Source organism: Cebidichthys violaceus, unplaced genomic scaffold, assembly GCF_023349555.1.
Source record: "Cebidichthys violaceus isolate CVI_PGR_0920_01 unplaced genomic scaffold, fCebVio1.0.p SCAF_181, whole genome shotgun sequence".
NCBI lineage: Eukaryota > Metazoa > Chordata > Actinopteri > Perciformes > Stichaeidae > Cebidichthys > Cebidichthys violaceus.
This window is the reverse complement of record NW_027176352.1, coordinates 39,952-67,060: the sequence shown is the minus strand read 5'-3', so window position 1 is coordinate 67,060 and position 27,109 is coordinate 39,952. Positions and strand designations below refer to the sequence as shown.

The 27,109-nt window shown below is 43.6% G+C and overlaps 1 protein-coding gene across 1 annotated transcript in view; it reads left to right on the top strand.

Moving 5' to 3' along the window:
* Nucleotides 1-27,109, top strand: part of LOC137874279 (igLON family member 5-like) — a gene marked incomplete at its 3' end in the record, with an annotated part of 84,631 nt that overhangs the window by 20,886 nt on the left and 36,636 nt on the right. The window lies entirely within an intron of this gene.

The following is a 27,109-nucleotide window of genomic DNA, read 5'->3' as shown; positions in this document are numbered from 1 at the left end:
ACTTGCTCCAAGCCCCAAACAAAAAAAACCCCACGTAAGCCAGCAATGCAGTGACAGCTCAACACTGGAGAGTTTGCACTTTCATCTCATTTTCCCCAACTTTTAGTCTCTCTTTTTGTTTTACTGGTTTTGTCCTTGTACTGGTTTTAGTTTTGAAACATTTCGATTTCTAATGCCACGCTTTGGTATTTCTATTCAACGCTTTACTTGTGTGTCACATTAATGTAATGCTTTTTTGGCGTGGAGACACTTAAAGTCTCCATGCTGCCGTCCCATGATTTTTTTCTCTAGATCCTTCCCGAGCTATACAAGACAGTGGCTCTTTAAAAAGGCAGCGTGAGTAGCAAACCTGCACCTCCAGACTCACACACACAAACTGTTACCAAATAATAATGTGTTGCAGGCGATGCCTTCAGATTTCCTTTTTTGGGGCTATCCTCCGTTCACTTTAGGCCAGTACCTCTGACAGCCAGCCAGGCAGACTGGGCAGAGGAGCAACAGAAAGGATACTAGAAACTGTGACAGCAAACAGAGAGAGGCGCCTTTGATCAGGGCATCTTTGTGACTCCACACAGCCCTATTTACTCTGGTCTCCCTGACACACAGCTGCCCTATTGTCACAACAAAGCACGGAGAGTCTCGGGGACCCTCTTCCTCAACTCCTCTATGGCCCACTGTTGGTTTGACAAGTCGAAGCCGAGCTTGATTTCTCCCAAGGCTTGTGTGCCAAAGAATATCTGCAGAACAAAAGCCCAAACAAACATTCACAATTAAAAACTGCATTCATGAAAATGTGGGTGGCAGAGAGAAAAAAAAAAATTCTATCAGCATATTGTGCAACATTACGGTGCACGAATAAGGAAACATGCTTTTCCTAATGAGCTCAGGATAAAATTCCCCACCATGCCATGTTGGCTTTTCATGGCTTGATTTCACATCTATTTATCCGCCCCCTCACAGCAAATGGGCTTGAGAATTTATGCTTTTCTACGACAGTGGTGCTATCAAAGCGGAAAGCTGCCTTCGGATGGAAGAAGAGATAATAAAAAGGGGTATACGACTGGATCAATACCACAGCGCTCGCTTGTGTTCAGCCAACAGCATAAAAGGTGTAACAGAGATTGAAACGATTGAGCCAGATGGCAAAAAGACATGGTCTTATAAAAAAAAAAAAAAAAAAAAAGTGTTGTAGGTTTAATTTTCTTTACATTTCCTGAAAGAGTAATTTAGGTGCATGCAGCCAGGACGTCCGTGGCTTTTTTGAAACCGCATTATTTTTACGCTCTGCTGCGGTTTGGTTGAATGTCTTCTTCTTCTTCTTTTTTCTCTGTTTGATCTTTTATTTAGTTTGTTTGTTTGCTTTTCACTCGTGGACGCAGGACACCAAGGCGGAGCTGGATCACACGCAGCTTTGGCTCTCCAAAGCTGATTGAATTCCTAAGCCCATTTCCCTTCAGAAAGGGAACGAGCGAAAGCAAAAATGATGCATCTCATGAGCGCTCCAAGACTATCTTTTGCCTTTTTATTCTCTGACCAGTTTAACTGTGTAACCAAATCCCACGCTCAGATCGAGCGATACAACCTTTTTACTCACTTTGCTGTTGTACTTAAAATCAGCAGGAGCCCCTTTTTTTTCAGCGGTGAGAGTAAAAACAAAACTTTCATTTGATTTCCTCTGCAAACCTAGTTTGAACCTCTTAAAAAAAAAAAGAAAAAAAAAAAAGGACAAGCTGAGAGAGGGAAGGGTTTTGAGCTATTGATTTCTGCATATGTCCTCGAAGAGAATCCTCTGCCGCTGTACAAATGAGCACATAATGGTATGCCCACGATGCATTTTGATTGGATTACCCCGGTGTCCAGGAAGATGCTTGCTCAATATGTTGGCAGTGCAGCGAGAGGAGAGTAAGTGGACATGCTCAGATTGGGATTGATTTAGCAGCGAGCGTCACTGGAGCGCTTGTTACTCGCCAGTGTTTCCCTGGCCGCCAAATTATCCTGAAAACCCAAGCAAATTAACCCTAATCTGTCTATAGAGCTCGCCTGAGTGTGTTTGTGCAGCGCCGTCCAACAAACGCGTCATCTGTGGCGACTGGTGGTGGAATTCTCGAAGGAATTGTAGTTGCAGTCGGCTACGCCATTTAATGACGGTGAATCTTCGACAGGAAGTACATCTGCAAGGATAATTAGCCATGCTTCGTGGGGGTTTTTTTTCTCTTCACACAAATGACACATGAGAGCAATTCTATTTGATGTGATTCCCCAGGCGGATTAGCGCTGCAGCTCAGTGGGAGACCGGAGCCTGTCCACCGTAGCCTTCCTTTGCTGCTAAGAGGGGTCGTGGACGCGCCACACAGAGAATGGCTGGGGTCCTGTCAACTCTCCTGCATTTCAACAAGAACCGAGTGGGAGGAAGAGGAGGAAATAGAGTGGAGAGGGGAATGGGGAGACAGAGAAAAATAAGAGTATTTGTTCTAATGGAGACGAGAAGTCATGCCAGCGTCGGCAGGGGGAAAACACTTTGGTGATGACGGAAACACTGAAGAGTATTGTTAGCCTTGGTGGAGAGTAGCGCAAATAAGAGTTAGGTGAGGGGGGGGGGGGGGGGATAATGAGGTGGTCAGGGTGGAAAAGACAGCAGCACATTGTGCTGTGAGGATGAGAAAGAATCGGAGAGGGAGACGAAGAAAAGGGTGAGATACAGATACAGACGCAAGCTCCAGTCATGTATTATTGCCGAACATATTGATCGAGCTGAGAGGTAGAAGAAAAAAAAAAAATAGAGAGCAACACTGACTGTCTTGAAACTGATGGATAGGAGCAACGGATGGGAGGACAACAGTGTTATTTAGACAAATGAAGCGTTCATTCTCCACAGCGAACAACATCCCAGAGCCCAGCGAGTATATCTGAGCAGTGTGTGTAGTTCATCCCAACTTTGTCAGCGACACCCCTTCATAGACTTACATAAGAGAGTCGCTGTTACTCCTCTAGGTTAGAGGCAGATGATCTACAAACAGAATGATTGTCATCAACACGCCTAGGGAGGGCAAACTGCATGTTTACCATCGCTGATTGTTTTTTTAATGACTAATACAGGCAAATACAAACCGGTTGTTGTTGTAGGTACCACTGCCCCCCCCCCGCCAATCACCACAGGCCATAACCTCTCGCAGAGGCAATTAGAAATCGAGCAAAGGTGTAGACATGTGAACAGAGGGAGTTGAACGCCTGCCCCCCCCCCCCCGCGGGGAAAACCACTGTCTGTAACCTTGAGCAAGGTGCACAATTTTCAGTCAGTAAGCATGTGACAAGTGCAGCAATTGCGTTTGAGCAGAGCGGTCTTATCGGGACGGGAGTTATCTCATCAAGCTGACATGCAGATAATATGACTGAAATAGGAGAAAGACAAAATGTTGAGGGAAAAGCTTTCGGTTCAGCGCGTCTGTCTTCCTTCGAGCTCTCGCCCTTGGCCCCAGCCGTGGGGTTTTGGCGCACGCTTGTGTTGCTCCTCCGCGTTTGTGTGTGTGTGTGTGTGTGTGTGTGTGTGTGTGTGTGTGTGTGTGTGTGTGTGTGTGTGTGTGTGTGTGTGTGTGTGTGTGTGTGCGCGCGCCCCTGCAACGAGCCCCGGCGGTGTGTTTTCGATTGCGTTCGTGCGCCTGTGCGCGCGTGAGTGATCTGCGGCTGGAGCCATCCCTCAGGTGTCTGATATCTGATCGCCTGAATTGATCGGCCCAAGGAGAGCGTGACATTCAGCTCGTATCGCGCCGCCAGCTCACCCAAATCGGGCTGTGGAGCGACGGTGGTAAAGCCCTTTGTTACAGAAAGTTAATTAGGCCTGCTCGAACCACACAAGTGAAAAAAAAAAAGAAGAAGGAGAGGAGAGTAGACAGGGGTAGCTACTAGGAGTCACGTTGATTTCCCAGCAGTGGATGACTGCACGAGCTTTCCACAGCTTTATGATGCAGTGGGGGGGGGGGGGGGTTCCCTCTGTCTGCTGTAAGGTGAGTCCCTGGGGATGCCAGCTCCGTCTTCAGACGAGACACAGAGGCTTTTAGTGGGGCTCCAGGCAGCACAGGTGGTGCCCCTGCATGCATTGATCTCTCAGTGCTTTGACTATAGAGTGTCATCCCTGACAACGGAACACACCCAGGCAAGGCTTAAAGACATGGTGCACTATAACCACACAGTGGAGGCCGCGCGCAGAGTGAACGGCATTGCTGTCAACACATCTTTATGTCGAATGAATACTTCATGAAATTCCGACTTTACTAATGGAATTTAATGGTTTAAAAGGCAGCACGCTTTTACCTTATTGAGTGCATTGCTGCAATTCTCAGGTCTCTTCACGAGATTCCAGGATGACAGGATTTTGGCAAATACTACCACTTTGGTTTTGGAGTAAGTAAAATCCTTTGACTGGCTTTACTGTATAATACTTGTATTAAGGTTACATCCTGAACTCCCTTCTCTGAAATCATTTGTTTCATTATTTTAGTTAGTGTGTTTCCATCCTTTGAATCTGTGCTTTAAAAGCCGAATTGTTGTATTTCATATTCCTCCTTGTTTTTGCAAACGTACTTAAAGGCACTTTGCATTTGAAACACTCCTTGACCTTGCCGTACAAGCCAGTTCTGATTTAGGGTTATGGAATATAACGTTCCTCTATGTGAAGGCATTTAGGACGGCAGATCATGCCCGAGGCCGCTGATTCAATGATTGCTCTTTTCTTCTGTGGTTCACACGGATGCTTGTACATAATAGAGCACGGGGACACCATGACATTTATCTCCCATTCAGTCAAACTGTTCTTTTCCTTTTTCTATAGGATCCCTCTGACAGAACAGAAAGGGTCTCCCTCTGCTCACATAATTTGACATGAGAGGTATTTGTACTATGGAAAGTTTTTTTTTTTCCTTCTTTTTTTACAAGAGTTTAATTGTATTAAAGGGGAATTACTAATAGGGGTTATCTGGAGCTCCGGACTAGAGCCAAAAGTCGTAGTGGATCCCCCTGGATCTATATCAACAGTCCTTCTAGTCCAGGATCCCACAAGACATCATTAACATTATCTTGGCTGATTGGCTGGAGGGACATATTCTCGCTCTAATTCCACATCAATGTCCTGAGTAATTCCCAGCCACGAAACCCTCTTTAAAATGTGCAACCAAAGAGTGGTCATTACCGGCTAAATGAGGGAACTCAAGGTTAGTAAAAGCAGACAAAAGGATTTTATAGATAATTGATGAGACATTATTCAGCTTTTGTTTCTGTGTGGATCCACTGTGTTGTTGTGGTGCCAGCTATGATGGTATTTTTCTAGCTGGCATTGCCTTGATTCAGCTCATGTCTGCATCATCACAGTCCACGTTGTGCGTTTGGACTGGCCAGCAGCCATGGTCATCAGTGGCAGTTATGCCTGTCTTTGATCATCAGCTGGGAGGGCAGAGCCTCACACTTCACAGCACCTGGTTGCCTCACGCCTCCGCATACTGTACACCTACTTGTGTCCCCCTGCAGTCTGCCGTGTCCTTCCAACCTCCTTTAGCTACTGCTGCACTCCAGATGGAAAAACAGGATGGAGGAGGGAGGTGGTTGCGGAAATGTTGTAAATATAGTCTAGTCAGACAAGTAAGTGCTTCAACACTACTACACAGCCCACAAGATGCTCGCATGCATTTCAAATGATTTCCGCTTACATGAAAATCTCTGTTTCCTACTAAAAATGAATGTCAAAACTATGCAAACTCTTCATTCTGTGTAATTCAGGCGGCAACCTCCGGGTTCTGAAAAGTTAAGCCAATGCGGAAGTGCCTTAAACATGCATTCTTTCTAATTGCCAGCAGGGGGCGACTCCTCTGGTTGCAAAATGAGCTCAGATTGTTTAGAAGTCTGTGAGAAAATGACCCTACTTCTCACTTGATTTATTAGCTCAGTAAACACAAATCTGCCTTGTGATTGACAGGTCGTTACCACAGCGTTGTCTGTGTTTTTGTCTCACAACTTGAACCTTTTCACAGTGTAGTTTCAGATCATGAAAGTGGACTTTACTATTTTGGTCACATAGAAATGTCTTCTTCAATGTTTGGTTGTACTTAGCTTTACCCTCTTCAAAAAAAATCAAGATGGCGATGGTCAAAATGCTGAAGTTGAGTCTTTAAAATCTCAGTCCGCAAACCAATGGGTGACGATGTCCACTTCCTTTTTACAGTATATGGTACAATTCTAATTAGTGGCTGGAAAAATTAATCACAGCCACAGCAGGTTTTGAATGATATGAATGATTTTGTGATGAGGCAGACTGCCTTTGGCACTATTGAACATGTGGCCTCAGAGGCTTCCCAGCTTTTTTGCTCTTAAAGATCAAACGCCATAACTGACAGTTTCTTTAAGCTACTACAAGGAACTTTCATTTTTGATGTGCAGCCCCTGTGGACGAGAGTGGTAGTGTCCGGTGAACCTGCATGATTTCATCTGACAGTATACAATTATCTTCTCGTCGATGGTCTTGTTTACTTTAGTAGGTAATATTGAGGTATCAGTATTAAATTGGCTGTTTCATAACCAGTTAAAAGTTTCTCACAGCAACTTTAATCTGTGTGTATTTTTCTGAGGTCAATGCGTACCTTTCTCACCAGTCATTTTATGCAGGGCACCTACTAAACCTTTCATAATTTGCTAATATAGCTCTTCGGTTCTGAGGTCAGCTATAATGACACATTCCTCTGAACATTTTGTTTTATCGGGGGGGTTTGCACAGAAAGCACTAATAATGTTCCATTCCAATTTGTTTTTGGTAAACACTGTGAAATTGCATGAGTCAACAGCCTCGCTGTGGACCTGATTTGCATGAGTTTGCCTTTTGAAACAACATCCTCCCTCTTAAAGTATGTTTTAGTCTGCACCATCTGGTCCTCAGTTCAGTGCCGTATCAAGCACTGAATAGTCATTCTCCCACCGAGAACGGAAGGTTTCAATTTTGTTCTCACTCTGGGCGTCTGTAGCAATGAGCGTCAGAAATCTTAGTAAATGATATGATGTAAGACTGTATTTAATCTGCTGAGTAAATCCTAATGACTATTTTGTGGATGGACTAACATCTGTCTTCCCTGTAGATCTCTGATTCCTGTCTTTTAGATTTTGCTGTGAAGAGTGTTTATTTTTCCTCATCCTGAAATGCCGAACTTTACAGGCCATAAAATGCTCTGCTTCATAGCAGTGGCAGTGAATGTATCTAATGTGTATTTTTATCACGCCTTTGAAAATGGGTGGCTGCCAAGTGGAAGGATAATAAGATGTGGAACGTGCGGGTGAATTTTAAAACAATTCCAATTTTACCCTCCGTTTCCATTATCATAATCTTCAAAGATGCTTGTCTTGTTCATTTTGCTCATGACCCTGGCAAGCAAGGCATTGAATTTCCTGAAATAACTGCAAATAAGAGAGCCATCATTAAGATCCCCAGCGTGTAAGAGTGATAGGACAGCAGAGACTTAGGATATGAAAGGACATCCAGTTGATGGCTTTGCAAATGATCTGAACTCCACTCCTGACATGAATGCAAATCTGTCAAGTTTTTTCCTTCCTTCTGCAGTGCTGACTGACCCCCATAATTAGATGAGTGCTGAGAGATGTGCTCAGATTGTGGCAGTGCTGATGTGAAAGTGTTTTTATACACGGCTTAAAGGTTGTAATACACAGGGCGACTCTGATAGGTAACATTGTACCTTGAGTTGACTCAGCACAGCTGTTCTAATCTCACAGGAATATTGTATTAATAGGAAACATTTGACTTATTTTTAGGCAGTTTTTTTCCTACTTTAATGGGTGTCGCCAAGCTGTTCTGCCTGAAAAATGATAGAGATGGCTAATTTTTTTAATTTTTATGTCAGTGCAAACAAAAGTTTTGTTGCCAACACAAAATTAATTTGACTTTACTTCAAAGACCTTTTGTTGATCTCACAAAATATGTCAACTTTTACAAAGCATCAGTGTTTGATGTCATCTTTATCACACAAGAGCTTTCCCTAAATATTAAAATTATAGCATCATTGTTTATACATCAGGAAAAAACATTTTTAATCAAAGAGTAAGTAAATAATACTAAGAATCCAGACAAAGATTGAATGCCAACTTTTGACACAGGAGTTTTTCTGTGTAGACTCAAAAGCAGAGGCAGATCAGGCAACGTTATGAAGAGGTTTACTTGATAAATGTTCAGGAAACAGGTCAGCAACTGGCATCAAGTTCAACAATAGGATGAAGGCAAACAACAACGTGGAAGATGTGGGCAGGCAGTTATACTGATTGGGGTTGATAAGAGACAGGTGTAGCTTGATGATGGTGTGAGGATCAGGTGTGCAGGTGGGTGTTGAGATCAGGTGACTGGGGAGATCTGATGGTGGTCTTTTGGTGGACATAGCAAAGACCAAAAAGACCGAAATGCTGAAGGGAGGGACAGAGAGACGGGCTGAATCTAAATGTCTATATGGTAACAATGCGCAGTACAATCTACCCACTTTACATGAGTTGCTAATATTATTTTTACATTAACCCCTCAACCGAGGATCCTCACACTATAGGTTTATGAAAAGCAAACTTTGCACATCTGATCAGTCTTTAACAAACAAATCCGAATGATTCAGCCAACGGCTTCCTGGTGTGCATTTTCAAACATCTCTTCATCAATATACTTACAGCATTATACAACAAACAAAAAAAAAGCTCATGTCTTCAAAAATAACCATGGTCACATCCATATTTCTGTGGATTATGGGTAATTTTCTGGGCAAATTCTGCATCCCAAATAAACTGGAAGTCCACAGAAAGTCCTCTTGAGGCCTTTTATGGAATGTAAAGCTACGTTCAGAGCTAGTGACCTACAATAACAAGAGACAGGATGTGAGGGAGCCTAAGCTACGTAATATAAAACGTGAGGGACCACTCATGGTGGGCGGGACTTTCACCCAGGACACCGATATCCGAGAGTCTTACGTGAACCCAAAAGTCTTAGACACATTTTGAAGTTACGTTAGTGACGTGACCTTTTTTCCTGAACCTAAAAGCAGTTTTGTTGCCTAAACATAACTGGAAACGTTTCACGTTAACGATGTGGCGTGAAATGACACGCGAGAAGCTTGAAATGTGTATGATGACATGCGTCATGTCCTTAAAAGTGGTGTGCTATTTATTTGTCTTTCCATGAGATTACCTTTGTTTGTATTCAGCCACAGACAACTTGTCCTCATGACAATAGAGCATGCAAATATCCTCTGGCATTTAAAAAAAGTTTAGAATACAATGTTCAGCATTGAGCTGGTGGTATCCTGAACACGGGAACCCTGTACCGCTTTTCCAACTAGAGGAGACAATGTATAACTAGTTTTGCCCTTCAGATAATTATGAGGGGATCATTAGGAAAGGATCATTTCAGATCATCGAGGGGAACTGGCCAATGAACCAAGCTAAAGCCGTTCCACTTGGGAATAAATTAATTATACTCAAATCTGTTTCATTGTATTCTGTCTAATCAGCTGATTGTGTTGTCGTAGTCTACAGGCAGGACTTTTGTGTTAGATGAATGGGAGAATGTGCGACTCAAAATCTATTTGAACCACTTTTTGTACTAATATTGACTCATTAGATTCAATACTTTTCACCCGGTAATAACATATTTAGAGAATGTTATCAGTAAGTAAATATTGGGATAAAACCCCATCCCAACAACCACTGCAGCACAGCATCCAAATGGGAATATGCTTATGGTAATTGCATTGTTCGCTTTTCGTTAAATTAGTCAACAAATTATTCAGAATTAAAAATCACTGTCTCCTTTTTTTGCATATAGTGCACCGTATATTTGAAGGTTTTCCCTCATTACCCCGCTACTTTGCTATTTACATGTCACATTGGCGTTATGATTGCAGAGCTTTGTTTCTGAAGATAGTGGATCTTTGGCAGACGCACACAGAGCCCCAAGGTGAGCGGGAGCATCCATGCTTGGCCTACTTAACTGAACTTTCCACGGTCGGCGCTGCTCTCGCCAACATTCCTCTTCTCTCAACGTCAGAAATGATTCTCATGAATTCTTCATGCTTTAAGTTTTAAGATGTGTTAAGTATTTTTGCCATCTAACAGCACAAAATGAGCGTGACTTGTGGGTAGCGGTTTTGTCCTGCAGTTTAAGACTAATTACTTTAGCGGTCGCTGAGATTTCACACTTTCTGAACTACTTTCATTTTCAGCCTCTCAAGATGGATGTAAAACATTTCAAGCAATGAAGACAAAGAGCCTCATTCTTGATCCAAATTAAGAAATGGCAATTAGTGATATATTATCTGTTGAGTAAATTATACTTTAGGGGCTCTGCTCTAATGAGCTAACCTAGTCTCTATTTTGAGAATTGTACTTAATTATCTTTGTCAGTTATAGGCCACTAAAAGCTATGACTGAAACATGTTGTTGTTGTTGTTTTTTACAACTCCTCAGTGTCTGCTAGTTAAACAGCCACACAGGTGTCTTCAGTTATTCTGCCTGATTAGACCTCTGCTCAGGTTAAGAGTTGGCCGGAGCCTTTTTGAGGTAACAAATCTCCATCTACCAATAAGAATGATGAAGGTGTAATTTGTCCCGCCCCAACAGGTGCAACAAAGCTAACAGTAGACTCGGGAAGACGTCACTCAGTTACAGTCTATACACGCCCACACAGTCCCGACGAGAGGTCTAATCAGCCAGATTAACTGGAGACACCTGTGTGGGTGTTAACAGATACACTTCAAGTTTTGAAATATGCAGTTACAGATACTCAAAGTTGTCGTTCATTAGCAGAACCGTGTGCACACACTATGCCAGCGTGATATACACAACCTCAGTATTCACATCAACGCTGTAAAATCCTCTTAGCACATTTGATTTGTTTGATCTTATTTAAAACTCCCTCATGCTGCACTGCACTAATGAAGTCTCATTGTGTCCCATCTGCAGCTGAGCCTATAGAGTGGAGTGGAGTTTTTCCTGCAGCTTTTTCTCGCACTGTTGTCTTTCTTCTGTAGAACACGTGCAATGACAAACAACATTTGTCTTTACACCAGTCATTGTGAATTCTAGCACTGCTTTAAAAGAGGATTGATGTAAAGTGGTTGTATGTATAACGAATAATCTGAAAGAACTACCTTTTTATAGGATCGTTGTGTCTCAAATGTGTCGAGAAGCCCATCCTGCGCTTACCTTCAAGCTTCTTCGCTGTTGAACTTGGTGCATAGCAGTTTGGGATCAGGGGACACAGCTAGGGACAAAGAAAACTGAGTTGGCTATGATTTGCTGTGTTACATACATACCGAGCACGGTTCTACCTGGCACTGCAGAAAAGTAAAAGCGGTGGGGGACAAAAAAAAAATATGCAATACGGCACTTTGATCCATTTTCAGGTGTGTCGCGGCCACAAGGCGCTTCTGTGATATAAATTGCCGTAGAGGTACAGTAAATAAATAAAAAAACAAAGTCGCTAGAGCACATTGAGGGTTATAGGATTGTAATCTAACTCAATATTCACACAGAGGACAAGGTAACAAGCATAAAATCCCCTACACCTGGCTGTGGCGCGTGTCCAACTGGCTGTCGACAGCGTGGGGCCCGCAGCAGCAGGCCTGGGGACTAAAGCGACATGCCACGTGCTTTTTTTTTTTCCCCTGCTGGTGCTACTCCCATTGAGACTTATTGTTTTATTCTGTCAGTTATTCGCTTCATGGCTGCCTTAATCTAATGCAATTTAAGCCACTTACATTTTTCATACAGTGCACATTAGCGAGTTAGTACTGCCTGAGTGGGCCAGGTTAAGGACCTTCCTGAAGGGCATTGTCACTGTTACACACTCCCTCATCTTGGGACTGATCCGCTGTCTTCTACACTTCTTACTCTCTCTTTCTACCCCCAGTGCGAGGTGGATGTAAGGGCTACTACACGCTGGGGCTCCTCAATAGGGGGCCCAAAACTCATTTGCAGGCTTGAATGGCCCGGTTCTACTCCAAAACACAGCCTTTTGTTTTCATGACTTTTTCCCTTTTATTGACTGGACAGTATATCACACTGCATGAGGGGAAAGGCCCAGAGTGAGGTGGTACTGGAAATAAAGACAAACATAAATCTCTCAGTGGCTCCCTTAAGCCAGAACATAATGCTATCTAGTAAATGACTCAGTTGTGGCTTAACATTTACATTAAATATACAGTATCTGGCAGAATGGAGATTATGCATTGTGAGGGTTTATGTGTGTGGGTGTCATTATTTCTTATGTGTTTATGAACATGTTCAGCCCTGATGAGTATGTTCAACCTTGTACAGAGACCCTCCCCTTGCTTGCCTAATACAGCTTGTTAACTTCTGGGGTGGCAGTACAGGGCCAGACCTTGCTTTACATTCAGTATTCAGGACTTAATAGTTGAGCTTTGCTTATGGCACTGTGTGGGTGGATTAAACAGCCCAGGTGAGATTAATCTATCAGGGACAGGACATAGAACATAAAGCAGATGTTGGCAAGCCTTTTAATTATTAACACATAAAAAAATATATTGTATTAGGGCCTTCAATTGATTAAAATAATGAATCGCGATTAATCGCATGATTGTTCATGGTTGATTACAAATTAATCGCACATTCTTTATCATTCTAAATGTACCTTAAAATTAGATTTGTCAAGTATAGACCGTTTCACAGCCGACATCATCAACAGTATTGGTGTGCATGTTGGCAAAGGAAGTTCCCGTAGTCCCACTCAGAGTAAGCAAGCTTTAAACATTGAATTAAAACTGTATCATAAATATTAGGTTGTCGCATTCTACAGAATTCAGTTTAACGTGTGGCCGTCTTAACGCCGGTGTCTACGGCTTCTTAAACTTCTTGATGTCATGTTATTTGACGTTTTGTACATAACCAACGTAGATGTATGCTCATAATGTCTCACTGGTGTCACGTTGCACACTGGTTTTCTTTACCGAATACATGTATGTATCCGGCCAGCAACCATTAGGCCACTTGCCAATACATTCTACCCACTCACTAATAGCACACAGATCTGGACAGTGAATTTGTTTGGATTGCAGTCTTTGGTGGTTAATGCCACATTATTAACAAACTGTACACGGGTCTATTTAATACTGTTATCGGCATGGGAGTGGACAAATACGCTTGCTTTATGCAAATGTATGTATATTTATTATTGTAAATCAATTAACAACACATCAATGGCAAATAATGTAATGTAATGTAATGTCGATAAACCTCTCAGATACTGCATTTCGCATAAAGATATGCTCAAATCACAACATGGAAAATTCTAGCCCAACAGGCAACAACAGCAGCAGCTAGTGTGCTGACTTTATGTTCACTGTGTGTTTTTTTATTTTTACATTCAAACCTTCCATTGAAGTTTTTATAAATTACGTTTCAAATGTCATTTTATGATGAAAAAATGGCCAACAAATATGGAATATTTTGTTAGATTAAAACCTGTTGAGAATTTTGGAAATCATCACATCTATCTTTTTCAATGTATTTTGACTTTTGGACTGAAGACTGAGACGATTATTGTGAGAGAGAGAGAGAGAGAGAGAAGGTGGAGTTTGCACACTGTTTCTGTAAGTCGTTAATGTATTCATGATTATAATTTGCTTCAGCAAAGGGCCTCTTCTCTGTCAATAGTCTCCTCTGAGCGCAATCATTGTAGTCCCAATCTCCATGCTACTTTTGGCTTTCTGGTCTTCCTACAAGTTGCAAATCTTCGATAAGATGGTGGCTCTTGAAGGCAAAACATAGTGGGATCTGAATTATTTCAGGTAGAGCTGTGTTAATGCGTCAAAGACGTTAATGGCTTGAAAGCAAATTCATCATAAAACTTGCGGTTCGGATCGTATCACGGATCGGCACAAAAGAAAAAAAGGGAGCAAATGTAACTTTTGCCGCCGATACTTGAAGTTAAAATCTAATTTAATCTAATTTCAACCGTGCTTAAGTCAGTGTAAACCATCAGGACAACCAACATATTAAATGTTAACTTTTTACATTATTAGTCATTCTTTTTTTTTTTTATCTTCAAAAGTTAGTTAATTTTCTAAGATTTTTTATCTTCAAAAGTAAAATATAAGCTGCTTAGAGGTAGTGTAAACAGCTCATAATTCATCTCTAATAACCATTTATGTTCTTGTGAAAACATCCCCCTCAAACAACTGGATTTATTCAAGTTTCTCACCAACACTACATTTTTACGAGATTACATGTGAACACATGAAGCGACGCCCCCAGCTGTAACCAGCTGACAGCCATCCGATTGAATCATAGCTTCCAATCGGCCACACACCAATCACAGCCCACTCTCACTTCAAGGAGGTTTATTCAAATATGACTCCCTCCTCACTGATTCATTCTACACCTACGCTGTTACAAGAATGAGTTCATCTTTCATGGAAAATGGTTGAAATGTATTTAAAAAATGTACTTCTGGCTCATTCCTGTAAACCCTTGGGGGGTCGTTGCTTGGTGCTTCCCGTGTTGACCTGCTAGCTGCTGGCCAATCCGGGGAGCATTCAAAGAGCGGAGCCATCAGCGCCAAGTTCAACTGTATTTCCATTTGTTGCAATAAATGGTTAAAATCTATGATGAGAGTGTTATACTCATTTTCTCTGAATAGAGCCTGAACTCATCATAATGTAACTGAACAGAACCTTTGTACGTTGGCCGTTAGCGATGCTGCCAACCCTACCAACCCTCATCCTGTCAATTTAAACACAGTTTGGTTGTTCACAATTTAACATTATCAGAGATGGGTGACTAGAAAAGCATAAATGCTCACTTTTCCTTCTCCCTTTCCCTAATTTACTTGTTTTTGCTGCCTCCATCCCTCTCCTCCATCCCATTGGTCTATCACGCCGTCATGATGGAGGAGAGTATTCTGGCTATTGAAACTCTCATCGATCCGCTCGCCCGCAGTCCACACCCAAACCTGCTGACTCCAGTCAGAAAATAAAGAAACAAAAAAAAAAGTAAACCCTCAGCTCTTTTTTTTTTTCCATCCCCACCTCTACGTGATCACAACCATCAACAATACAGGTCACTCCTCCTCTCTGTGGTCCCTCTTCCTTCCCCATGATCATACCTGCCATTTTCCATCTGACACTTTTCTCTCTCGACGACACTTACGCGATATCAAATGTGACTTTCTCCTGTGTTTGCTCCCCTGTTCAGCATTTTTTTTTTTCCATCCCAAGATCCAATTTTCCAATTTCCTTTCCCATCTCTCATATTTCTACCTCCCGCCCATCTATCTTTCACCCTGTCCTCTTTGCATCTGCTCTTTTCTGCTTCGTTCTGCACATCAATTGGCCCGTGTACACCGACACAGACGATCAAACACACACACACACACACACACACACACACACACACACACACACACACACACACACACACACACACAGGCCCAGGGTGGGGCATTAGGATGCAATGCATGCCCCACATTTACCTCATCAACCTCCCAAAATTAATTTTCCAGTTAAAAAAACAATTAGACTGATTAAAAGTTGCTTCATCCACCGTAATGTATGAAAATTCATTGTAATGGAAGTTTTCGCTGGCCACTGTTGATTGATGTGCCATGCACGTAAGAGCAGCTGGTCCTGAGGAGACTCAACTGCAGGGGGGGGGGTATATTACCTTTTTTTCTGTCTCATATCACCCCACCTCTCCTGGTCCCTGTCAATTGGTTTAACTACTGAGAGCAACTCAAGCTTTCCAGATGGTCTCCTGTAATATTTTGGTAGTGTCCTGTTTGGTCTATAGGCTTATCGATCTGTTGTGGCAGGAGGGTTTGGACCAGATTCAGTCAGCATGAATTAAATACAGCTCAAATACAACTTTCAACCAATAAGTCTGTTGCCAAAGGTGCTCTTTAGCTTGGCTGTCATGCTATGCAGGGGGTGGGAGGTGTTATAAGAAGATCACATTGCATCGGAAATAAACTGTGAATCTTGCATAAGGATCATGATAGAAACAGCTTTTCACAAAATTAAATTAACATTCATCAATTTTTTTTCCTGAATTGAATGAAATATATGAATAAAAAGGGCCCGCCTGGGGTAATCGGAGACACACACACACACACACACACACACACACACACACACACACACACACACACACACACACACACACACACACACACACACACACACTTCTCACTGTCTTCCCACCTGCTGTTTGTAGCCCATATTGCAGGCTCAGTCATAAGGGATTAGCCACAGACTTGATCAGAGTCTCTGCGGTTGCCAAAGTTGAATCTGTGGCATGAAGATTTACACAAGACACTTAATAACACACGTGTTGGTGTCTTGAGTGCCTGATGTCTGTATTTCAGCTTTATGGGGCAGGCAGGGCTGCTCATGCTGTATACTTGTCTTCAAATGAGTGTCCTTTTTTTGAAGATATTTTAGTAATGAGAGAGCAGCACAGCACGAATCATTTCTGCACCACCAGTCAAACATTTCAACCTGAAGAGGGTTTGTCATGTGCCAATTATCGGATCCCATCATCTTCCATTAACTGGTGCCCTCCAGGTGTCACATTATTCCAGTCAGTAGATATCTCAAAGCTTATGAAATCAGTGCGCAAGCTCACTACAATAGAGATATGATGCATTTGAAAAAAGAGAAACCTACCCTAATATATTTATGATGTAAATTAAAACGGATCAAGGTATTTTTTAAGATGATTAACTTGTCCCCTTGGTATTTCTAGTTACTCTATTTAATCATAAGTTTCAGATCATCATTTGCTAATTCAAAATGGATAGCACTTTGGAATAGAACTCTTCAAAATTAAAACAGATCGAGGAACAGAGAGAGTGCATTAATTCTTTTGCAGGAAAGATGCAAGGAGAGCCAACCCACTGCTGTGCATTGTTTGCAGATGTGCCCTAGAATATCTTTCTGCAGGAAAGAAAGCTGTGATATACACTTTTTTTTTTAAAAGACTATTAATTTCCCCAATTGAGTCCATAAGCTCCATTTTTCCAAATCAATCACCAATCAGGAATTCTATTGGACTTGTAAAAGGATTCTCTATCTCCTGACGATGGCTTTTTTTTCAGGCCCTATGATTCGATGCATATTCACTCTCCAATAAGCAAGGCATTCAGTTTTCCATCATACAGTCCTAATTCATAGAACGTTCTCACCAAAGCCTGCGCCAAGCTGTGGGATTAATGGGCGTCATGTCTCCTGATGTGGCTTGATACTGGACGGCAGGAGAATCAGTAACAATTCAGCTTGCGTCTGTTTACAATTTGGTATGCAGCCATGCTATTATGATACAAAGGCTGCCAATGAGTTGACAGTCAGAAGGCTAAGAGCTTCCCCTCTCCCAACTGCGATAAGACAGATCTGATCCGCTCCTTCGCTTGGCTGATGTCAGCAGTATCATTAGAATAAATGAATCACCATATTGCACCGTCTCTGCTTCTTCGCTGCATGCATACATGAGGAGGCGTCTATTGGCAGAAACCTGTGTACACTCTCGATTATTTTGTTTTTCCATTTATTGACCTCTGCGCAAGAACACACACACACTTGAGCTCTCCAAATACCGTCAAAAAACACAGAAAAAATCCCTCTTTATTTACACAAATGAGTGTCCATGTTCCTCGTTAGGCCTTCAAACGAGGTCTTAATTAGTTAATTGGCTTATTACGTCGATTGCTCCCAGGGCAGCCGGTGTGGGTTGGCTGTCATTCATCGTAGGGCCTCCACAAACAGTAAAAGAGGGGGAGTTGTCCGGACCAATGAGAGACACGAAGGGGAGGGAGGGGGGAGAAAACGCCTTGAGAATAAATGTGGCAGTCGCTGGTTGATTTAATAAACTGTGGCAGTTCAGTGGCTCGCCATTCCAGAGTGGGACGGTCGCAGTCTCTCAGTTTGCCCTCAGACTCACAGCGGAACAGTGGGTGAGGGGTGACTTTCAATTAGCAGAATGAGCCTAATTAATCAGCGAGGAGGTGATCTGTAATGGGAACCAGCAGCATCGCCTGCCCGTCACTGTGACGGGGTGAGAGGTTTTTGCTGGTTCCGTCGCCGTGTCGCTGTAACCTTCACTGCTACAGATGGGGACCCACAGAGTGCACACATGACAGCCCAGAATCACTATCGCCCTCATTACCCAGCAATATGGTCAAAATTTCTTTCGTTGTCGTACATATTGCAAGCGACCTGTGCGCGATGCCGCCGTCGGCTACACGGTTTGGAGCATGAAAGGAACACTTCCATCGCTGCCTCTGCTTGTAAATTGACTCTACAAATGGGTGAATCAGATTTATCACATGGTGTTTTCTCCAAAACATTTACCATACTCGTGTTTCTCCAAATACTCAAAATGTAAAACACATTTTAACAAGTCTAGGTGCACGGTGCAGAATATTTTCCTTGTTGCTGCACTTCATACGACTGGTTCAGCAGAGAGCTGCAAACATTTCTGATTGAAGGAGATTCATGTTGATTGAGGAAGCCGTCAGGAGCGGTGGCTTGGAAGGACTCAAGACGACTCTCAGAGCAGGAAAGTTTATTAATACAATCTCAGAGGTAATATCTCAAGGTAAGCCCAACATTTATTTTTTCATTATAATCCAAAGGAGTTGACTTAAAAAAGCCCAAGGTCCACCAAGGACTGAAAAACAACTGCACTGGTCGTTCATTGAAATGGCAACCTAGGTTTCCGTTTTGCTTACAAGCCTTATCCCCAAACAACAGGTCTTTGTTGCTGTTGTAGCTGACGGAGGACCAGCAGGTGGGATTTCCAGTGTTTTCATTTGCACTCGCATCCTTCTCATACGGGATATTATGAGAGAGTGTTTCCGCTAACGTTGCCTGTCTTTTAGCAGGAGTTTTAGTTGCCACAGACTTTAGACATAGGGACAGCGTTTTTCTCGAGTTCGCTGAGGAGCAACCCGGTCTCACTCTCAACTTGTCAAATGCCGAAGGTTATTCAGAGACCCGAGGTGGATGGGACAAACAAACGCATGACTTCCTCCGCCCAGGACACCGCTGTGTCTGTCCCGTGCTAAACTAAAAGTGAACATTGATATTTTGTCACGTGAGCTGTTGGTGATGTGAATCGTCGGTCAGTAAAGGTAACTACCACGCTCTTTTCCTAAACCTTAGCAGGTGTTTTTTTCCCTTTTTCCTTTTGAAGCCAAAAGTTTATTTTAAGAAAGACACTATGTTTGGAGGGGAAACTGACACGTCCGAAACTAAAGCTAGAGGGGAGAGTGGGGCCACTGACCATGCGTCGATGTTTGACGAGTTGGGAGTTAGAATGTGTTGGAGGAGCCAGTACCTTATTGCGACCAAGTATTCTCTTCTATGACGGCATGTTGATGTTTCCCATACGTCTGAAGAGAACTTGCACGTTTACTATGAACTACGAAAGCTCAGGGAAGTTCCATACCGAACATCATGATTAAAATGAACCGATAAAATCGGTTTATTGCCCAGCTATAAGCATAACATTAATATAAGTATTTCGTGGAAAGGTGGTTTCTTAACCAACAAGGGGATCTTCTCCCAACCTTAACCAAGTAGCCTTAGTAGCTACACATAACCCTAGCTCAATAATAGAGCTGGCATATCACAAAATGCTAATACAGTATGAGTTTTTTTGGAGAGGTCAATAGGTTTTCGAATGCGCTAAGAAATCACTTTAGGACATATCAAATAAAAAGAAAGAACTCATTAAAAGGTTTGAAGTCCTGGAGTTTTATTAGTAAATCGATGGTACAGTTTGATGCAGGGTTTCTCTGGCTTTGGTCCATGGTTGAAAATCAGATATATTTAGCTCACCGTTTATATCGCCCTCTACATTGCTTTTGCGCTGAATGCTGTGATTTAACACGCTAATTACCCCGATGTGCGTATACACATGTTTGCATGTTCGTACAGTGTGGGAATTCACATGAGAGCATGAAGGTATTTACACATGAGTAAATGCAGAGCGCTTGTTTTGAAGGATGTGTTGTTGCTCTGTTCATATGTATGAGGTGTGTATTTGAGTAACTGGGAATGGAGTGGGCGTCGATGCTGCATTTATATTGGCAGTGGACTCCGGCAGATCTCCCTCTTAAGGCTAAAATGTTTGCACTTGACTAAAAGCAGAACACCCACACGCGCCTAGGCTTTTCATAACTAGCTGGCTGTTATACAAGTGGAATGCTGATGCTAGCAGCACCACGGGATCTGTCTTTTTCTTTCTGCTTCTTTCTCTCGGTTGTGATAACAGCATCATAGATCGCTTCAGAAGCAAAAGTTTCACAAATGGTGTTACAAGGGCAAAAATTATCGTCAAATCCATTTGCGTTCTATTCATCACTGTAGCATTGTGTTTTGTTTAATTGACTGTGAACCTTCTGGTGTGCATCCAGCTCGTGTTCGGCAGACGCCAGGCCTTACAAATGAGTCTGCAGGGAAAATAAGAGCAGGCAACAAATCAGCCAATTCGCATGCGTTCCAGCGCGCTGCGTTTAGGGCGACGGTGGGACGATGGACTTGATAGACGGCAGGAAAAGAACAACAAAAAAAAAAACAACCACAATTGTGAGATTATCTAATGGCACCATCATTTCTTTCCTCACTGTCACCCTGGATCATTGTGGGGTGTTTTCCGCTCCTCTTCTCTATATCCTGCTCTCATGCTCAACACTTCTAATTACAGAACAAAACATGCTTTTCTCTCTCAACCCGTTGCATTTCAAATTTAGGCACTGAAAGAGGCGAACACTCGTGACATGGAAATGAATTTGCAAGACTCTGAGTGGAAAGTTAGGAGACAATGAGTGAGAGAGCAAGAGAAAGAAAACACACCGTATGAGTCACTGCAGATACTCACGATATCCTTGATTTGACTGTAGCCTCCAGTGAATCCCGGGGAAACTAAGAGTCTCTGTATATCGCTGAGAAGGCAACCAGTGACATGTAGTGGCAAGGAGGTCACAGATCACTGGGTTTAATTGTCCCTGATGGGCAGCACCCAGGGCAACGCTGGGGACTACTTTACTTGACTCAGTCAATATGTGCTCATGGTGTGTGTGCACCAGTGTGTGTGTGTGTGTATGTATGAGAAAGACAGTAAGAGAGAGAGAAAATAAGTGGCGTTTTCCTCCTCCTTGCTTTCTGTTTTAACTCTCAACCCATCAAATGTCTCATCACGTTATCGTCACCTTGTCGCTCCATCCACAACACAACTCCGGGGGCTGTTTCATTAGCTGCTATTTTGAGCTGCAGCGCTGGTTGTCGTCCTTAAATTATACTTAGTTATGAGTTATGAGCCCGCCGACTTTAAGATTCCTGTCAGGATTTCAGTCTCATTTGACCCTTTCCCCAGAAGGTGGCTTGTGGAGTGCAATCATGCGTCGGCTCGGGCTTGCCGCCTGTCGCTCATGTTGACAGTTGTTTTTTTTGTTTTTTTTCCATGTCCTCACATTAAGCGGCGGGCCGCTGTGCATTTTTATGCCTCCATCAAATGGAACTGAATGTTGATATAGCCATTTGTATGACTTTAGAAAGTGTCCTGACCCAGCAGGGTAGACGCACTAAAAGGCAGCTCACAACCTCTTTTGACAGTGACGAACATAACCTCTTGCTTCATCGTTCATGTTTTCCGGAAGCAAGTGGCCCCGGCTGCTCAGATAATTAGCAAATGAAGTGGTTTCTTTATATCAGTCTGTAAGCCCATAATGTTTGCCTCCTAGCAAGCTGATACTGACAGGCGTGCATTTAATAACTATAATTAGCAATATCCCCTTTTCCCTCATTCTGACGAGAGTTCATCTGCACACAGAAAGGATTGTTGTGTCAAGATTTATGTCCGAGCTAATGTATTCCTTTTGCGGTGCAGGAAATCCCCATTATCCGTATAACTGAGGCGGTGCTTATGAGGGCAACACTGTATCCATTTCTTTTCCTACAAATTGGCTAATAATCACACAGAAGTGGTAATTATCCACTGTAATAGTTACCAATATCATAGCATTAATTACTTTGATTCATGTTTACTGACTTCATGAAACACATGTAGCTGTTTGCTCTTACTACAAATAATGAATACAATGAAAAGAGTTTTGAGAGCTGAGAACTGCCCACAAAATGTCAAAACAGGTGACAAAATATTTTGATATGATTCCTGACTGAAAAAAGACCCTTTCTTGTCACCAGGCTTTCAGAACAAAGGAAGCACCAGGGTACCGCTCAGATATTATTCTTTAAGTGTTGCACACAACCATATTTTTGAACTACCTTTTGAATTCAATTTGAACTCTAAAGTAAACAGTAAGTCATTAAATTTAATTTGTCAATACAGCTGGATAGGATTCTTCCGAGGACAACCATATCCAAGTGTTTTTCCACAGAGCAATGCGCCACCTGGCAAGAAAGTCTCCTCCAATATCAGCGCCTCGTGCATCAGCCCAAGCTGTGCCAAAAACTCATTAGATCTTCCACCGAGCAGAAATGAGTGTCACGGGACAGAGGGAGCAGGGAGTTGGCGATACAATTGACTTTCAACGATTTGAGCGAGTGGAGCCCACACATCCATACAGAACCAGAATTTTTTTATCACATGTGGAATTGGATCAGTCACTTTGGATTGGAGAAGCAATTCACAAAGGAGAGCGTTAGGATGGTGGTGTAGGCTTAGCTGACTGATCAGGTGGGAAACAGGTAGCATCAGAGACAGAGAGCATCGCAAAACACCAGCTTTGATGGATGAGCTTTAAACCCACGGTAATGCTAACTCCTGGCAAAGCGGCACCAGCTGTCCCCGGCCATATTCAGCTGCACAGAGAAAGTGTGGTCAGCGTTAAAGGAAGGAATCCCAAATGAGGCTCACCAGCCCCCCTACACATCTTGTAAATCCAAGCCTGCGGTTCATTGGTGTTGCTTGTCCAGCGCGTGTGTAATAAGTCAGCTCTTGGTCTGCATGGCAGGTAGTAGTAACACGCTTGAACAGACTAATTAAAGGGATCACTGTAAATCGTCTCCGTGGATGCCGGGCGGATGTGCCCCGTCCAACACTCTGACCTTCAGCCTTTAGCCTGCCAACTCTACTCACTGCACAAGCCATTAGGTCTTCCAGATGGTTATTGGGGCTGTGGGAACAGGCTTAAAACAAGGCTTCTCCATTGTGTGCTGCAACTCTGCGTTTGTTGCTAGATGTCTGAAGCCACTTTGTCTCCCCGGAAGCCATCTCATGCTCATAGTTGCGGGCTGATATGAAGGGAAAAAAAGACAATTCCACGCGGTTTTCCTTGAAGTCATTTCACAAGCACTTATAATCTCTTTGGAGGGAAGAAGAAGAAAGCTACTGCTGCTGCTCCTTTTGTTTCCCCTCTTCCCCATCAGAAGCATTCTGGAAAGGAAGCAAACTGGAACAAAGAGACAACGGGGACCAACACAGAAATATAAATCTGCTGATTTAATCAGGTTGCTCTGGCTGTCTCTCACCGAGAGGGTTTACTCCCTGCCTCCAAGACAGGAGGAAGCTCTGGCAGCGACAAGCAGCATCTTCACTGATCTAGTGTAACCAAGGGAAGAGATAATGTCACTCCTCTGGGGGGCACACAAGCTCAGGTACTGCTTAATTATCAGCTCATTAGGGATGTCTGCAAGACTTTAAAAACTGAATAAAACAGCCAGTGTGAGTTATTATCCAAATGACCAGTTGAATTTGATGATTAAAGACGGCAGTGGAGAGGAAATGAGCAAGCCAGTTGGATTCTCAGGAGGCGGTTGGACCACACCTGGTGCTGGCTAACCTATGAGATGCCCTAACCCTCAGAGCCTCAACATGCTCCCACAGCTGCAGGCCCAGTAGGAGATCCCGGCACTAGAGGACCAATTTAGAGCCAAGTTGGATGATTTAATCAGATAAATAATAAGACTGGCTGAGCATATGAAACACATAATTTCTCGCCAGTCCTACTCACTGATCTCATCTTGAAATCCTGCAGGAGCGAAACTGGGTCTCCATGTGCTATGCAAGCACTCCAACAGTGCCTTGATGTAAATGCGTGTTGGGTAACAAGGAGGAGGAACACAACAGCCAAACAGGAGGCAGGTTTTCAAGCCTCCGGGGAAATCGCAGCTCCAAGCATGCAGCGTCCACCATCCGACAGAGAGAAGCCCTCACATTCATAAACAAGGCCGGGGTATTTAGGCGGAAACGGAAAGCTGGGGGCTTTGATTTAATCTGCGTCAATGTCAGGCACTTTGTGACAGCTGATGGGGAGATATACAGTGGACTGTGTACCATTTAACCCACATGACACACTGCCTGATTCACGCTGGCTGTCTGACAGACACACTGCCTCAACCGAGTGAGCTGACTGACATAGTGACTCACAGCAACACAAAGTCTCATTACAGGGAAAGGAGGAGAGGAGACCCAGGAGGCTATTCCTGGAGCCACCTACTCTCCTACTCTTCTGGAGGCGTAGGCCAGGATGCCGAGAGTCCAACAGAGAATGTTGTGTATAAAGATCGCCCGTCTCCAGTGGAGAGGTGAACGGATCGTAATGAAAGAGTGGGGGAACGGCGACATCATCAGTGGAGGCAACAAGTGGCTGTGTCCCCAGACCAGAGGGGGTGTGTTTGTCTTTTTCAGATCAATAGTCCCTACAATGATGCCCTGAAAGACAATTTATGAGGCATAAAGGACAGACACATTGGTTCAGCTCCAACTGCCCACCCCCTGCCCCTGAGATTGCTCTGTTTGATTCCCTTTAATTCTATTTTTTTACCCTTTTCTCACACTTTCGCCTCTGATTTTCCCTCATTGTCATTTGGGTTTGCACTATCTGTTGCTTATCTCCTGATTTGGCAGTCACGTTGTCCAACTACTCCATCTTCTTGTGTCTTTTCTCAGTCACTCTTCATCCCCACATTTATCTCTCCACAGCTACATCTCTTTCGTCATTCTCCCCTCTTTCATTAACTCTCTCTCTCTCTCTCTCTCTCTCTCTCTCTCTCTCTTCGTCTCTCTCTCTCTCCTCTCTCTCTCTCTCCTCTCTCTCTCTCTCTCTCTCGTCTCTCTCTCTCTCTCACTCTCTCTCTTCTCTCTCTCTCTTTCCCCGTGCCAGCTGTGTGATGAGCCAGGGGCTGATAAGCGGTGGGTCAGCCTCTCTCCAGATGGCAGCCTGAGCAGCAGCTGCCTGGGGGGGTGGGGAGAGTGGGTGGTGATGGGGTGGAAGGTGGGGTTGTCGGGTAGGAAGATGGGGAGCGTGGGGGGATGATTACAGTTTTGTTGCAATTTCCAGGTTAAAATGGGCACACACAAAATAAAATCAATTGTCGGCAGCAAGCTATGTTCTGGCCTGCTGAGCCGCTGTGTGACACGCACACACGCACACGCACACACACACACACACACACACACACACACACACACACACACACACACACACACACACTCAAGCAGCATCTCTGCTGTGTGGTTTTCCGCTCTGTCGCCGGAGGTGCTGTGACAGTGATTGGGCTTTGTAGACGTCGCTGGAGAACACCGCCTCTGGTTCTGGAAGTGGCGAGGCATGCCTTCCCATATGACATCCCTCTGCCATGGTAGCCTGGAGGAAAGTCTCAATGCGGAATCGCCTCCATATGCGGGGAAGAGGCAGTGATCTAAGTAGTTGAGCAATCGCCATTTGTTTCAGGTTAAGCAGACTTGTTATGCAACCACATGAATTTGTCAAACAACGTCTTGCAACAAAAAACATATCCTCCCACAAATATTTGCTTCGATCTGAGTCACTGTTTGTGCCATTATACCCTGTTACGTGATGTAACCCTAATTCCTTTCATCTGCAAAGCTGGATAGTGAAATCAGTAGCCTTTTTGTTCTAGCCCAATTGCGATCGGTCACGGCTCTCGTTTGTCTGTATTGGGTATTCGCAGTGTGGGTCTGAGTGAGGGGCCATTTGCAAGGGAAAGAACACTTAAAACAGTCAATACTTTTTAGCAGTTTTCAGCAAAGCCAAAGTAGAATTCCTCACATGACCAACTTTTTGCAATTGATAAACTCATGAATCTTTGAAATAAAAGTGAAATTCAATACAAACTCTTGTGTAGGCAGCGACTTTTTACCTTACCTGCCACATGGAAAACTTAACACACATACCGTATTTCTGACACATACCGACTGACACCCACTTGTGCATGTTCACCTCACTTGCTCTGTTGATCTCCTTAGAATGTTTATACCATTTCCGCCAATTCCTCCATTCTCCTCAGTAGCCCCCCCCCCCCCCCCCCCCCCTCCTTAAAATTGGATCCAAACAGGGGCTAAACTCTCTCAGCAGCTCCTCCATCCACTTCAAACAAGGCCTGTTTTTCTTAGAGCTGTCGGTGGGAAAAAGCCAGCGCCAGCAATGGAGGTCTCCAAGGGACTTGTATGAGAGGCATACAAGAGAAAAAGGGTTGGGATAGAGTCAGATTGGAAAGAGAAGGATTGGGAAGGGAAAGGGAGTGAGGAGAGATACCCCCTGTGCATGACAATGAGGAGACCATTCAATTAGCATCGCTTTATGGCCCCTGATGTTGATTACCTCAGACAGGCCAGCAAGTCCCATCCTCTTCCTGATTAAAACCAAGAGCACAGCAACGAGACACTTGGAGGGATTGGTCAGACAGTGGAGGCTTTCTAATTTCGGTTTCATAAGCAAGGAGAAACAAGGTCAATGTGTCGTTGGAAACGAAGCCCACTTACGTGTGTGTCTCTCCCACCACCAGGTAAGTTGGATGGAAAATGGTAACACAAGCTGGGGAAAAGTAGTCACTAGGTGTCTTTTTTTTTTTTTAAATGGTCTCAGTATGTATGTCTCGCATGATTCACATCAGCCAAGGAAAGTGGTGCTCGACACGTGATTAATTACAGTCAGAAATGTCGTTACCCCCCTACGGGGTAATTCAGGCCGGCCTCCAGAGGAGTTCTGTGCTGATTGGCCAAATGTGTCAACAGTGACAGCTTTTGATGACGGTCCGGTTACGCGTGCGCCACGGCCGATGATTCTCAATTTAGATAGCGGACGCGGCGT